Source organism: Pezoporus occidentalis, unplaced genomic scaffold (genome assembly GCF_034315485.1).
Source record: "Pezoporus occidentalis ecotype Australia unplaced genomic scaffold, CSIRO_AGI_Poc_V1 ctg174, whole genome shotgun sequence".
Lineage (NCBI taxonomy): Eukaryota > Metazoa > Chordata > Aves > Psittaciformes > Psittacidae > Pezoporus > Pezoporus occidentalis.
Window position 1 is genome coordinate 1,198,897 of NW_026913576.1, and position 13,360 is coordinate 1,212,256.

At 40.3% G+C, this 13,360-nt stretch overlaps 1 long non-coding RNA gene across 1 annotated transcript in view; it reads right to left on the reverse strand.

Moving 5' to 3' along the window:
- LOC134161435 (uncharacterized) overlaps positions 1–1,396 on the reverse strand; it is a 62,553-nt gene extending 61,157 nt beyond the window's left edge. Inside the window, exon 1 of the long non-coding RNA XR_009963976.1 lies at positions 1,218–1,396. This is a non-coding gene — a long non-coding RNA (uncharacterized LOC134161435). The remainder of the gene's footprint in view (positions 1–1,217) is intronic.
- Positions 1,397–13,360: the final 11,964 nt, after the last annotated feature.

Below are 13,360 nucleotides of genomic sequence, written 5' to 3' on the forward strand. Positions count from 1 at the left end.
GAGAGATAAATATTGACCAAGGTGATGCCAAAGTCAATATTTAACTTCAGGGACCATAAATCTTAATAGTAACTGTAAAGAGCAGTCAGTACCATCTATGTTTGATATATATTTTATTGCCTTTTACAAGGGTATAAAAGGTTTTTTAAAAGAGAAGCTGTTTCCTTCATTTCAAAAAGCTCCTTGCCTTGCCAAAGCAATCCAGATGTATATGCTTGCCTTTTCAAAGATCTTCTAATTATTGGGGTGCTTTCAAAATTGCACAAATAATTTGACTCATAAAGAAGCTTCCTATTTAATGAAACGAAAGCAAAACAGAAAAAAAACCAACAGTTAACACCATCTTTTGTAGATATATGTTAGCTATGAAACGCTGACGTACTTGCAACATGTTACTAGATAAAGCTAGTTAACAACTTAGGATAAAATCAACAATAAATTACGTAAGGTATTTGCAGTTCTCTAGGGTTTTCTTAATTTTTCACTGCTACACCTCAACGCATCAACTGGGCTCATAAAATGTTCATGTACATAAGAGTATATAAGAGTATATGAGTTATATTTACAAATTATTACAGTGTATGTACTACTGTACTGTACCAGTATCTTGCTGGATTTAGTATTAATATTTCTATTGCATCTGCTTCTAATACATGTGAACCATTTCCTAACCAAGGGTTAACAAAATAGATCTTTTTATCACTTGCTACTTCCTTCCTCTTTGTTTATATTAAAAAGATGGCACTGACAACCACAGCTAAGGTAAATGCAAGTTAATAAATACAAATCATTAAGCAAAAACCCCCATGAGGTAGCAAAATATAATTAGTTAACAGTCTTGGAGCATTCCTAACCATACCAATGTTCTTCCTAATGTTCACACAGATCTTTGTTATTACACTAGATGACATTTGTTTTCAAAAGCCACTGCATACTTGACATCAACATTTCTGACACATGAAAAACACATTTATGATAAAGATTACTCGGACACTACTACAGTGAGTGCACCCAACTCTTCCCCCCAAAAAAACCAACATTTCTAGACCATTTTATAGGAACTAACCCAGCACAAGGGAATGATTTGACACAATTTTAATAGGGCTTTAATTCTATGAAGAGGAGTCTTTATGACGTTAAGAAGCATGACAGTTAACCTTAAATGGTTTATTCGTGTCAGCACAGTCCAAAGACGTAATTAGTTGTAATGTACTTACCCTCAGAGTCAGGGGTTTAGAGAGGGAAGAGCCACTGGTGGCATCGCCCAGCTCCTGCTACTCACTCCCCAGGGGGCTGCAGCGTCTAGTTTTATGTCTCAGGGTCCTGACAGACCATGGCCTTCCTTTCCAAAAGTCTCTGTACATTACCAAAACGATTTACGGGGAGATTTTTCATGCCTGAGAAACAGTGAACACACGTAGTTATATCTAAATCAATGCTGAGTTCAGTGCTTAGGCTTCAGCAGTGCCTCAGGTTTAACACTTGTTAACAGGCACTTGTTAAAAGGTAGTAGACACTTGACAGATTTAGTCTGATCATTTCCATGACCCAGTGAGTTTTTGACTGTCAAAAGAAAACAATCAGAGTTGTCTGGAAAGGAATTCCTTTCTCAGGCTCTCTTTCATGAATTCCCCAGTCTTCAGAACTGGGCAATTAAGTGGCTGAGTTTGATTGATACTACTTCTCTTGTTTTAGGATGTGGCAAGGCTAGAAACTGTGGTAATTAGTGAACACAGTAAAAAATCATGTCCATTTCCCCTTTACCAGAGCAAACACTGATACAGGGAGCACTCACGTTCAAAGTTTACATGTAGCTGACAGAGTGCTATCCAAACTTTATTATAAGGGGAAGTCAAGTATTTAGCTCATTTTAAGTATCTCCAATTGTAAACAGCAGCGATAATACTGGGAAAGAATGCACTTCACAGGAGAGATTACTCTAGACAGGATAAGACTCTGAGATAACATTTTAAGAGAAGCAAACTAAGGGGTGGTGTCCTTTATCTATTACATCTCAGTAATCTGGCTTTTGAAATGTTCAGTAGGTAGCTGTATTTACAAACTGTAACTTGCAATGCTACATGATAAAAAAAGAGACAGTCACCTCAGTTTGGGGGGGGGGGGGAGGAACCTACTGCGTACTTTGTGTTTCCACTACATGTAATCATCATCCAGCATTTGGCTGGGTGTAATAACTTGGTGTCTCTTTGTTCTCCTGTTACAGGATGAAGACTTTAATCAGTTTTGTCAGAACGTTTGCTCAGTTAATCTCCTAGCAATGTGTGATGAATAATATGCCTATTGACTGTCTCAGCAGTTGGTGGGTTCTCCACCCTCACCCCATAGTGAGAAGCATCTAGTTTCTGCTGGCTGCTCATTTTCCTGTAGAAGAGGAGCACCGGCTCTCTCTGCAGCCCCCAGCAGGCACATCCCACCCAGCCCACCCCCTTTAGCCTCACACCCCTCTTCTCCTCTTCCCCTCTGGAATCTGGAAAATGCTGCCTGCCCACCCGCCCACACCAGGGTTTGTCCTTGGATAATTACTCTGTCCCAGTCACCTTGAGCTCTCATACCACAGAGGGCTCTCTCTCTGCTGAGCTTTGTATCTTTATTTTCATACCAAGAAAAACAGATTTAGAGTGAACAGGAAAGTTTTGGCAACAACTGTCATCACATTATCAACACAGTGCTAGTGATGAATAGTTCTGGAGCAAAGAAAATGCCATAGGAAGCTCTATTTCATTGGGACAAAAATATAAGGGCAGATCTGAGAGCTTCCTTCATCACTGACTCTGAAGGAGAAAAAGAAGGAAAAGCCCTAATGAAAATAGTTCTCAATTGCCAGCAGTTGTGAACTGACTTCACAGAAAAAAATTCTAGGCCTCTATCCTGCATGTGACTGCACACAACTGTGGGGCCTGCCTGTGCCAGCTCTTTGTACAGCAGAGAACAGTGGTGAAGTTTCTTACAAGCAGCCCTGATTTTCACATGCCTGGTAACAAAAGCCTAACAGAACACCTCTGTAAAGTAGATGGTTTCAGCTCCCAACCCATGACAACATTTCTGAAAGTTCCTAAAGTAGGACAGAAATAAAATCCATTGCACAAAAAGCAGTGTAGGTATTTAGGACAGTGATATACTTTCAGTTATAAAGGCTGACAGAGATACATTGTGCATTAGGAAAGACACAGAAAATGCTACATAAAATCTGGATTTGAGGAAATATAAATGAAAAGCTTCATGACTTCCAGCAGCAGGGTCTTTTCAGACCTATCTGAAATGCACAACTGTGCTACCTGTGAATAATGCACTGGTAATGCAATATTGTACTTGTTATAGAACTTCTTTCATGCACAGGTAAATCTGCCTTAGATTAAGCTCCAGCTCTGACAGCCCCATTTCACCAGAGTGACATATGTGAAGGTAGGGTTCTTTTATTTATTATGCAATTTGGATTCAGCATCTCCCTCACTTTTTAAGGGTGTTTATTTTTCAAACTAATGTTTCCCACCTAAAAGTAGCTACCGCCTCTGTTTGTATGCTTCTGGTTTATTCTCTGCCTTGTCCCACAAAGACACAGCAATTGTATCTGCACCTCTGAGCTAAGTGATACCAAAAGCCAGCTGCTTTCTGTGTGCTGAACCCCACCCAGCTCCTGCAGGCAACCTAAACTCAGCCAGAATTTGTATTCGTCTATTTGTTCGCTCCCTCGCTGTAAGATGGCTCTGCTCTTCCAGTTTTGGGATAGACAGAGCCAGGCCTAGCATGTCAGGTCCCAGCACATAGGAGTTAGTGTATCCCCAAATGTGTCCTTGCACATTTACATGCAGGTCTTACCCAGTGCTTTCCCCAAAGGCATAGCAACTGAATCATCTCAGAGCTCACAGTAAGCAAACAGATGGTCAGCAAGAATATGATACATGGTGATATCTGTGCATAAAAGTATGCACATTTGTGTGTGTGAATGCCTCCTTGGAGTGAGTATATAGAGTTTCACTACCTTTTCTAGGATTCTGGGAAGTTGTTTTCAGCTTGAATTTAGTGTCAAATAAATCTGGTTTATAGGTCACTTGTGATAGCTTGTGACCAAGTTGCATAGCTCTGTGAAGCAGATACCATCATATATTATATCTCAAAAAAAAATCCTGATGCAAAATAAGGAAAAATTTCAGTTCCTTTGATATCCTGTTTTGAAGCTCTTGAAACTGAGAAACTTGCTAAAATAAATGAAATGCTGCATAAAGCACCTGACAAAAGTGAATTATGCTAATAGAATGGGTATGTGTAGCTTACCATAGATGCATGTCTCATGGTCTCTGTTTACACCTCGGCATCTCATTCACACATTCTTGAGAGAAGGATCAATCAAAAGTGGGGTGCTAAATATCATGCCTTTAGTTAACTAGATTTCAGAAGTTTCTATGAGTAAAAATAAAAAACAACAGGGAAGATGTGCATTGTATGGATTTTCCTTTTCAAATTAAAAAGATTCTGCCCTCCAAGTATCTGTGCTTTCTTCTCAGTCCTTTCCTCTCTTTTCTGAATATCTCTTTCTCATTGTTTCTTTCCAATAAACACCATGCATGCAAGCTTCTTAACCACCAGGTAATTTGCCATTTCATCAGCTCCTTCTAAATCAGATAAACATTTTCTCAGAGATGATTTAAAGCACTCTGCAGAACTGTCTTGTTGAATTTTCTTATCAAAAAGCATCACATTGCTACCTAAGCATTAACAGGAAAGTTTTGGTGTGGGAAAGTCATGTGAGAGGACAGGCACAAGGGAAGAAGCAAGCATGCACCTTTTCAGCAGGACACGTGAGGCAAACTAACAGTTCCTTATTTCCAGCAGTGCCTTCACAATCTAAGTCTTTCCCCTGTATTTGCAGATCAGGTACCACACTCAGGCTCACAGACCCCTCTCAGAGTTCCCTCCACCAGGCTGAGTCTGGCAAATAGATGAAGAGAAAGGGAAATTCAGAGGGGCTGCAAAGGCTATGCCTAAGGCGCTTATTTTTGCCTCAAGTTCCTTATGCCTAAATCTGCCCTTAGTACCTTTTCTCTCTGAAGCTTGCTCACTAAAGCTAAAAGAACCAGAGCTTTTGGTAAAGACTTTATCCCTCTGAAGCTCTGTAGTCAGGAGTCATTTTCAGGCACACGTGACAATCTTTTCCAAACAGATCAGAATTTAGCATTTTAGAATCTGACACCTGGATTGAAAAAGCAAGGCTTCTGTATTTTCTTTTCAGACCCAACTGCCGCGATTCCAGTATACGTTGCAGAAGAGACCTTATTGATGGTTCTGCAGTTATGATATTTGGATAGACGCCACTTCTTTTCTTGTAAGTCAACAATGTTTACGACTAGTCATTGTTTTTGATATATCTCAGGGTGATACCCTTTTAAACCAACAGTTTCAGATCAGTCCTCTATGCTAATTCCAGTGTGTCAATGTCAGTAACTGATCCCATCCCCTGCTCTAAGGAGAAAACTTACTCCTTCAGTCTTAGAAGATCACAGCAATACAGTGTATAAGCAAACTGTCATATATGGGAAAAAAGGGGAAAAAAAGCACAGATGCTGTCTGTATTTTCCACAGACTCTCATGAGGTTTCCCTTCTTCCTTTTCTGCCTTGATTCTACAGGCTTCTCCAGACTCTTTATCTGAGGTAAGCGATTGTCAGTTTATTCAAGGCACTTATCATATTTGCAAGAACTAGCACAGACCTCTCACATATTTGGTCTAGGTTTGATAAGAACATTTGCTCTTTATACATTAGCCCCACTTAAAACCTGTCAAAAACACCAAGTGGTCCGCAATCTATCATCTATTCTGCAGTGCAAGTGAAGCTGGGTTGTTAGTTTCATCAGCCCTTTAAGACTATTGCTGCCCCAAAACAGACACAGCTGGGAGAGGTCAGAAAATACACACATCATGTGACATGATCTGGCCTGTAGAAAGCAGCTTTGTGCTCCTCCATCACTGGAAGGTGCCCTGAAGACAGCAGAGGTAAATAATCAAGGCAGATGCTATAGCCCCATAGGCTATATCTGTACCAGTAAAACGATGCTGGGCAGGCTTAGGCACTGAGCCTCCATCATCTCCACTATTAAATTTCTAGCATGGTTTTGACCCTGGCCAACTTGCACGCACCCAGGCAATCTTCAGGAAGACTTCCCAAGCAAGCACAGGCCAAGGACTCTTCCCAACAGAGTGCCTTAATGCAACCACCTCATTCTCACAGGGTAAAAACGTTTAACCGTGCAGATGAGGGCAGTTCAGTGCCAGGTGACTTCAGTGGCAGAGAGCTGGACATGTTTGATTTACTAATATAGATGTAGCCTCACTGTCTAACAACTTCCTGTGAAGTTGAAAGCGGAAACATCTGAAGGAGCCCAGCAGGCTCCTATGCCCTGGATCGCCTCTCTGCTGGCTCTGAAAAGCCAGAATCTGAATTCTCTACTAAAGTCTTCAGTAGTGTGGAATAAAAAAAGGGACAAGAAGCTAGAAAGCAGACAAAATACTCCAACCTTCAGATTATCATCCCCAGATCCATATGCAGAGGGAAAATGGGAAAAATATGCCTGGGTTTCCTTTAATAGATTATGTAGTCTACTTGCTCACATTTGTCACATGGGTTAATGTAAAATTTACTGTCCGCAATTAATCAACCTCAGGCAAGAATACTTAGCACTTTTACTCCATTTTTCATTTTCAAAGTGCTTTTCAAACACCACCTAATTAAACATCAGGAACAATTATTTCCAAGCTACTTTATGGGCACTTTTAAAAAATGAAATAAACACATTTTAGCATGTATATGAGGAATCTTTTAAAACCAAAACAGCTCTATTTGCAGCCTGCTGAAGGAATAAAAGCAGTAACAGGACAGTGATTTCCAAACAGACCAATGCAGCAGTCAGTTCTGTCCCTATGCACATGAAAGCCGGTAATGCAGCTTCATTTTTAAAATTCTGTCTGTCTCACATTTTCAGTTTGTCTCTGAGAGGAAACCTTAATAATAAAGAACTGCAGAACTGGGGTGAGGAAGGAATGCTTATTTGCAACAGACAAATGCCACCAGTGGTCTTGGGGCTTTAATCCACATGTTCAGCAGTAATCCATGAGCTCTGTACTTAACACCTGTAAGTCTCACCTCATCTCTTTCACAGAGGTAGCAGAATGAGCTGTGTTCATGCAGTGGTAGTGTCTTCACCATCAAGGTCAATCCAAGGCCTTGCTGTATTTGCTCACTGAAAACTGATCCAACAGCCTTCCTTCAAGACTAGAAATAGAGTCAACACTAGTACTTTTTGGCCACCTCTAAGGAGAAAGCTGGCTGTAGTAGTCCATGCCTGTCATCCCAGCTTCTCAGGAGGTGGGTGGATGCCCAAAAGCCTGGGGCTGCAGTGTGCTTGGCCGACCAGGTTTCCGCATAGTGTTTGGTATCAGTCTGATCATCCCAGAGAGGCTCAGCAGGTTGTCTAAGGAGGGGTGAATCCACCTGGGATAGAAACAGAGCAGCTCAGTTTATGGCAGTACAGTCAGGTTTACCTAGGCACATGTGATGAAAATGTTGAGGATTTAAACCAATACGCCAGTTTACCACAGATTTTGATTGAGAGTGGACACACAACCCCTCCTGTCCTCTTCTACAGAGACAATACAGAGGTAAGGTGTAGACTGCAAAGGTGATATGTTAAGTCTGGCAGGTGTTGAGTCAGGGTTGTCAGAGCTTAACAGCAAGTGCCAGAATCCTTCTCAGTTTACTAGTGCAAATAGGATTAACACTGCATAAATAAGCAAACAAGGAAGCACGAGTTTCCTTAGGACAGAAAGTGTGACATTTTTTCTGATGAATTAAATAAAATGAAGAAACAAAATATGCTTTATTAAACTCTAAGAGTTTATCGATCTGCCAACATGGCCCAGTGCAGTTCTGAGCAGATACCTAAGTGAGCTCTAAACAAGCCAGGTCCACTACTGGAAGCAGCATAGCCAGGCAAATATGGCATTCTGCAGAGCTCGTTAGCCCTGCTGCAAAGTCAGCTATATTAACTCAGACAGTGCATCACACTAATGTTTCTTCACTTCTTCTGAGGCCCAGGCAGGTTCATTCAGCATGGGTAACTCAGTGCAGCACTTACATGAGCTCTCCAGGTACTCATCAAGGCAGGGGACAGCAACCTTTCAAGGATGGTGTGTACCAGATGGTATTTTTCTTTCCCAGATTAGGGGTTAAACATGCTGGTAAGAACGCTGTGGGATCCATGAGAGACTGCCTCTTACAGAAACAATATGCTACCATTTTCTATCATCATTAAATTGCATCTGTACGAGGCAGAAGCTCCTGCTGCTCTCAGAACGAGCCAGAAGGTGGGAGCCACCAATGTCTCTCTCCAGATGGCACAGCCCCAAAACCATCTCTGTGCTAACCCTACTGGTGTTTTTAGAAATTGACCTCCACACTGCTGCTGGTTTCAGCACCCTAAACCAAATTGGCTGTAAGAGTCAAAGTGATGTAAAGAAAGTTCTGCGAGACTGACACTTAAGGATAAAGCTTTACTGTACATCCATCCCCTTGAGTGCCGTGCTTGGGCACAGCTGCTTTACAGACAAATTAAGGAACGTGTTCCGGCTTAGAAGTAAGCAAACCTATCTTCAGTTCACAATGAAATAATTCAAGTGTCTTTCATAAGAGAGCTAAAAATTGGGCTTTGGATTAGGTTGTTGACCTACATGCCTCAGCTCCCTGGCTGTGAAATGGGAACAGTCTTTCCAGCAGGGACATTGCTGAAAGAATTTCATTCCTGCTTATAAAATATTACCACAGTGAAGTGACAATAAGAGATACAGACATGTTAGTTTTACTAAACTATTTAGAATATTCAGGGCAGGGAAAATAGACCCAGCCTTCCTTTTCCTTGTACTAGTATAAATGGAAGCAATTGTATTGAACACAACTCACTGTATATAAAGCTTAATTTAAATCAGTTAGTGTCTTTCTATGCACTTAAAATGGATAACGGGAATTTTTCCGATTCCACTCACAGCTAGGCTACAGTGACCTTATATCAGAGGACCTGTTTATGGAGCTTTTTTGTCTTAATTTTTAGCTGGTTGCAAGTTTTTACACAAAGACCTTGGATGTTTTGATTTTTTTATCTCCGTATCCCCCCTTGGGTAGACCAACTTTCAGGATGCACAAGTCTGAGCTTGAAAATAATGCCTTCAAATAATTCCTGAAGCTGTTTTAGAAGCCGAAGAAGCACATATTTTAACACTTAGCCATATGCAGGAAAAAAAAGAGACAAAATGAATTTCATCTACCTGGATGCAGAGAAGGTTTCTGGTTCAAGTTTGCCACGTAATCCCATATGTATTTTTACCCTCCTTACAAATGTAACTATTTCAGGAACACTATGCAGTGTAGACACAGCTAAAGGCTATACTTCATTGATCACGGCTGATTCTGTTACAGTGCCTTTCCCTCTAAGGTGGAAGCTGCTCAGCTCAGCACCACTCAGAAGGGACATGATGACTGACAGGGTGTGTTCTCAGTCCACTGCAAATGTCAAGTGTAATGTGTTAGTTAAGTCACCAGACTACACCAGGCTGCAGAGATGACTGAGTCCTAGCTTTGAAAGCTATATTTCAAAAGGAAATAAAACATTGAAAGGATTGAAAGGATAGGCAATTCTAACTTTTCCATTTCTAGCACCTTATGTTTTCTGAAAACTGTGACAATAAAATAATTTCCCTGGATTTTTTTGTGAACAAGCCTGGTGGAGGGGTCTTATTTCATACCACCATGTGAAAGAGGATCCAAGCAAGAGCACTTCAGCATCAGGCCAGTAGGTATGCCTTTAATCACTTCAGAAATCTGTTTTCCCATAAGTAAACCTGTCAACATTCCTCCACCTATGGGTCTATAATGTCAGAAAACAGACAATAGGACAGGGGGACTTCAGGTTGGATCCTTATGGCAGCCATAATATCCTCCTTCCAAGTGGACAGAAAAGTCAAACTTCTTTTTAATTTTGATTTAACAAGTTAGATGGTGCTTGAGATCCAAAAAGACACTGAACTGATTATTTGTTCTACATTCACTTGTACTCCAGCATGGGTTTTGCAGGCAATATTCTTGCAGAAAAGCCAGTCAGATATTAACACTTTGTACAGTTTGACTTCTGAAACAACAAGCTTGAGTACTGTGAAATCCTGATTCTAGGCCTCGTATCTGCCACTCGTAGCAGTGACTGAAAGAGACTGGAATTAAGTGAATATGAATGCAAACGGCAAAATGACAACTGTGATGGTACCAGCCCTGATGAAACACTGAAGGTAGTAGACCAAGCAATGCTGTGTATTACTAAGTAACATCCTGGGCTTTTCCAGAGAGTAGCACTAGTTTGTATTTATGGTAATTTGTAAGATATCATACTATCAATGGCCTCTAGTTAAATATACAATGAAACACACAATTACCCCCACCAAAGAGGCTAGGATCCTTTTCATCTGCTGTGAATTCTTGACTAGTCAGTATTAACTTTGGAGCTACTTAATAGCTGTCCATTACTGCATGTCACATTTTGTTATGCTGCACCTAAAGAATCATACTCGGATTAAGAAGAATAGAAAAATAAGTTGTTATGAACGACCAAAAGGATCCTGTTCAAATCATGAAGCAATGGGTTTAAACTTTCCAAAGCAGTTGACATAAAACTTCCAACAGGTATGGGAATTCCATTAAACAAGAGCAACAGGAAGGCAAGCAACACATAAGCATCCAAAAAGACAGAAACTCGTTACACTGCCTTTTCAAGCAGCCAGCTGTTGTTGGGTTTGTGTTGGTTTTGTTGTTTTGTTGTTTGTTTGGTTTGTTTGGTTTTTTTTTTGGTGGGGGGGTGTATTTTTATGACTGTTTATTTCTTTTCCAAATTCCAAGTCAAAATCTCAAGAAATAAAGGAAAATGATGAATATTAAACTATTAACACTCACAGAAACGCAGCCAACTTTCCAAATTCCCACAAGTTTCTCAAGCTTCAGCTTTGAGTGGATTCCTGTAGGTCAATTATTGACTGGGGCAGGGGGATGGGGAGCAGGGGGGATGGAGAAAGGAAAGAGAGAAAGGAAAGAACAAAGAGAGAAACATAAAGTGAAAAAAAACAAACCTCCTTCTCTTGCAGAGGCTGCTGGAGAAGTATCGCACAGAGAGACTAATAGGGACAGCTGAACTAGTACATGAGGTTGTTTTGAAATAAAAAATAATGTGTATTTTGTTTAAGAATTTCAATTAAAAAAATTACAAAACTAGGAAGAAGAATTCCTGCTGGGATGGAACCTACAGAACTCCTTGAGCAATTTGAATAATTATAGACTTGGATAAATTGTAGTTAAACCATTTGTTTCAAATGTGCTACAATCAATAACTAAACCAGCAACAGCCTTTCAGCATAAGAGAACTGTTGCTAGCTTCAGGATAAAGTACAATAAACTGCAGCTTGTCATTGGCCAGCCACACACTATGTAATGAAAAAGACTTTCCTCCATAAAGACTGTGATTTTCACTTTTCAGATACCAGCAAAAATAATTGTATGCATTTGCTTGCCATATGTACGCAGAAAATGGTAAAGGTATTTTCCTTAAATAGCAAAAGCAGACTTGGGTTTTGTCTATTATATTCTTTAATTTCCAGAATGAGAGTTGTCTTAGTAATAAACTAATCCTCATTCTTAGGAGACTGTAAAAGCAGAGGCAGAAAGAAATCTCATTTTTGTGTTAACAATGGCAGGGACGTCCTTCACATTCTTGTTTAAAATTTTGCTTCCTGCCCTGATCTTACTGAATTTGCACCAGTGGGTGATGGCAGGTACCAGCTACCATGCCAAATGTTTGAGCCTTTGTGTTTTTCACAGATGTAAATGGCGACATAAAGCAAAGTTTGATGTTGAGGGTACCATGGGAATTAATGTGGCACTTGTTTTATCATATGGAGAAGACTCCTGTAAAAATCCATGATTTTGCAGTGAGCTCAGCACCGTGACATTTCCCTGTCCAGCTACATCCTACAAGGCTCAATGCAGCTCAGTTTTGCCATGGTGTCTGCCAAACACACTCCTTACAGAAGGATAGGGAAAGAAGTAAGGACACCAGAATTTGATCCACACAAGAGCTGGGAAGAGGTTGCATATGACAAATGTGCTAAGGACACCAAATTGCTTAATTTGATTAAGCTTAAGAAGACTGGGGGAAACAATGGTATACTTCAGTCAAGATTGTACACTATGTAATAGTTCCATATGCTACAAACAAACTGCCGGGATGTTACAGAAATCACATTGTCACAGTTACAAGATGAGCCACAAGTGATCTTCCACCAGTAGTCCCATTTACCCTTGCCATTCACAAAGACAGTCATTTATTTTCTTTCTGTAACTCCTTTGCATACACAAACATAAGTGTGCACACAGCTAATGCATCTAACCAGCATGTTCAACCCTTTCTCACTGCACATGCAGTCAATTCAGTATTTGCCTGTGGCTGCCAGATCATCATTGAAGTTTGGCTGCCCTCCCTGAAGTCCTGCTGCTTTGGATGTCTCCACTGTAGTATGTAAGACAGTTGGGGCAAGGGAACAGATGCTTGCAAGGTCCTTTTATCTAGTGAAACAGAAGTGCTGAACTAGTAAATAGGTACCTGTGAGAACACACTGAAACTAGGACAAAGCTAAAATGCATTTATTTTGCATTTCATCGTGAAATGTCTTCTTACAGGGAAAAAAAAATGGGTAAAACTAAAAAGGAATTAAATTAAGGAATTAAAATAAAATTAAGAAATTAAGAAATATAATGGAGGATGTAGTTCAACAGAAGTAGAATTCATCAGTGCAGGCAAAATTAAAACTCCATGCACAAGCTGATGCCTTCTACTGACATTCAGACTGGGCATTTTTATGACCAACTTGGTGAGTAACTCTCCTTAGTTTTTATTAGTGATCAGAAACACCAAAATTAACTGCTTGAACTGCTTGACTTTAAAAGTTGGGTGCTGGAGAAGTCTTGTGAGACTAGAGAAAAGCAATATAGCTCCAGTTCCAGCTTTGGGGAGAAGGAAGATGAACCAGATGGTCATAGCACTTTGGGTCTTTATTCCTCTCTTAGAAAGATGGAAGAAACCCTCACATTCAAAAATGGCGGTGGAGCCACGACCTCTAAGTAATGAGGCATTCTGTGACTTTTGTCAGAAACCTGAAATGAAACTTTGGAGAATTGGGCTTGGGCAGAATTGCAAAATTTGTAAAAAACAAACCAAACCAAACAAACCCAAACCAATCAAACAAAAAAAAAAACAACAAA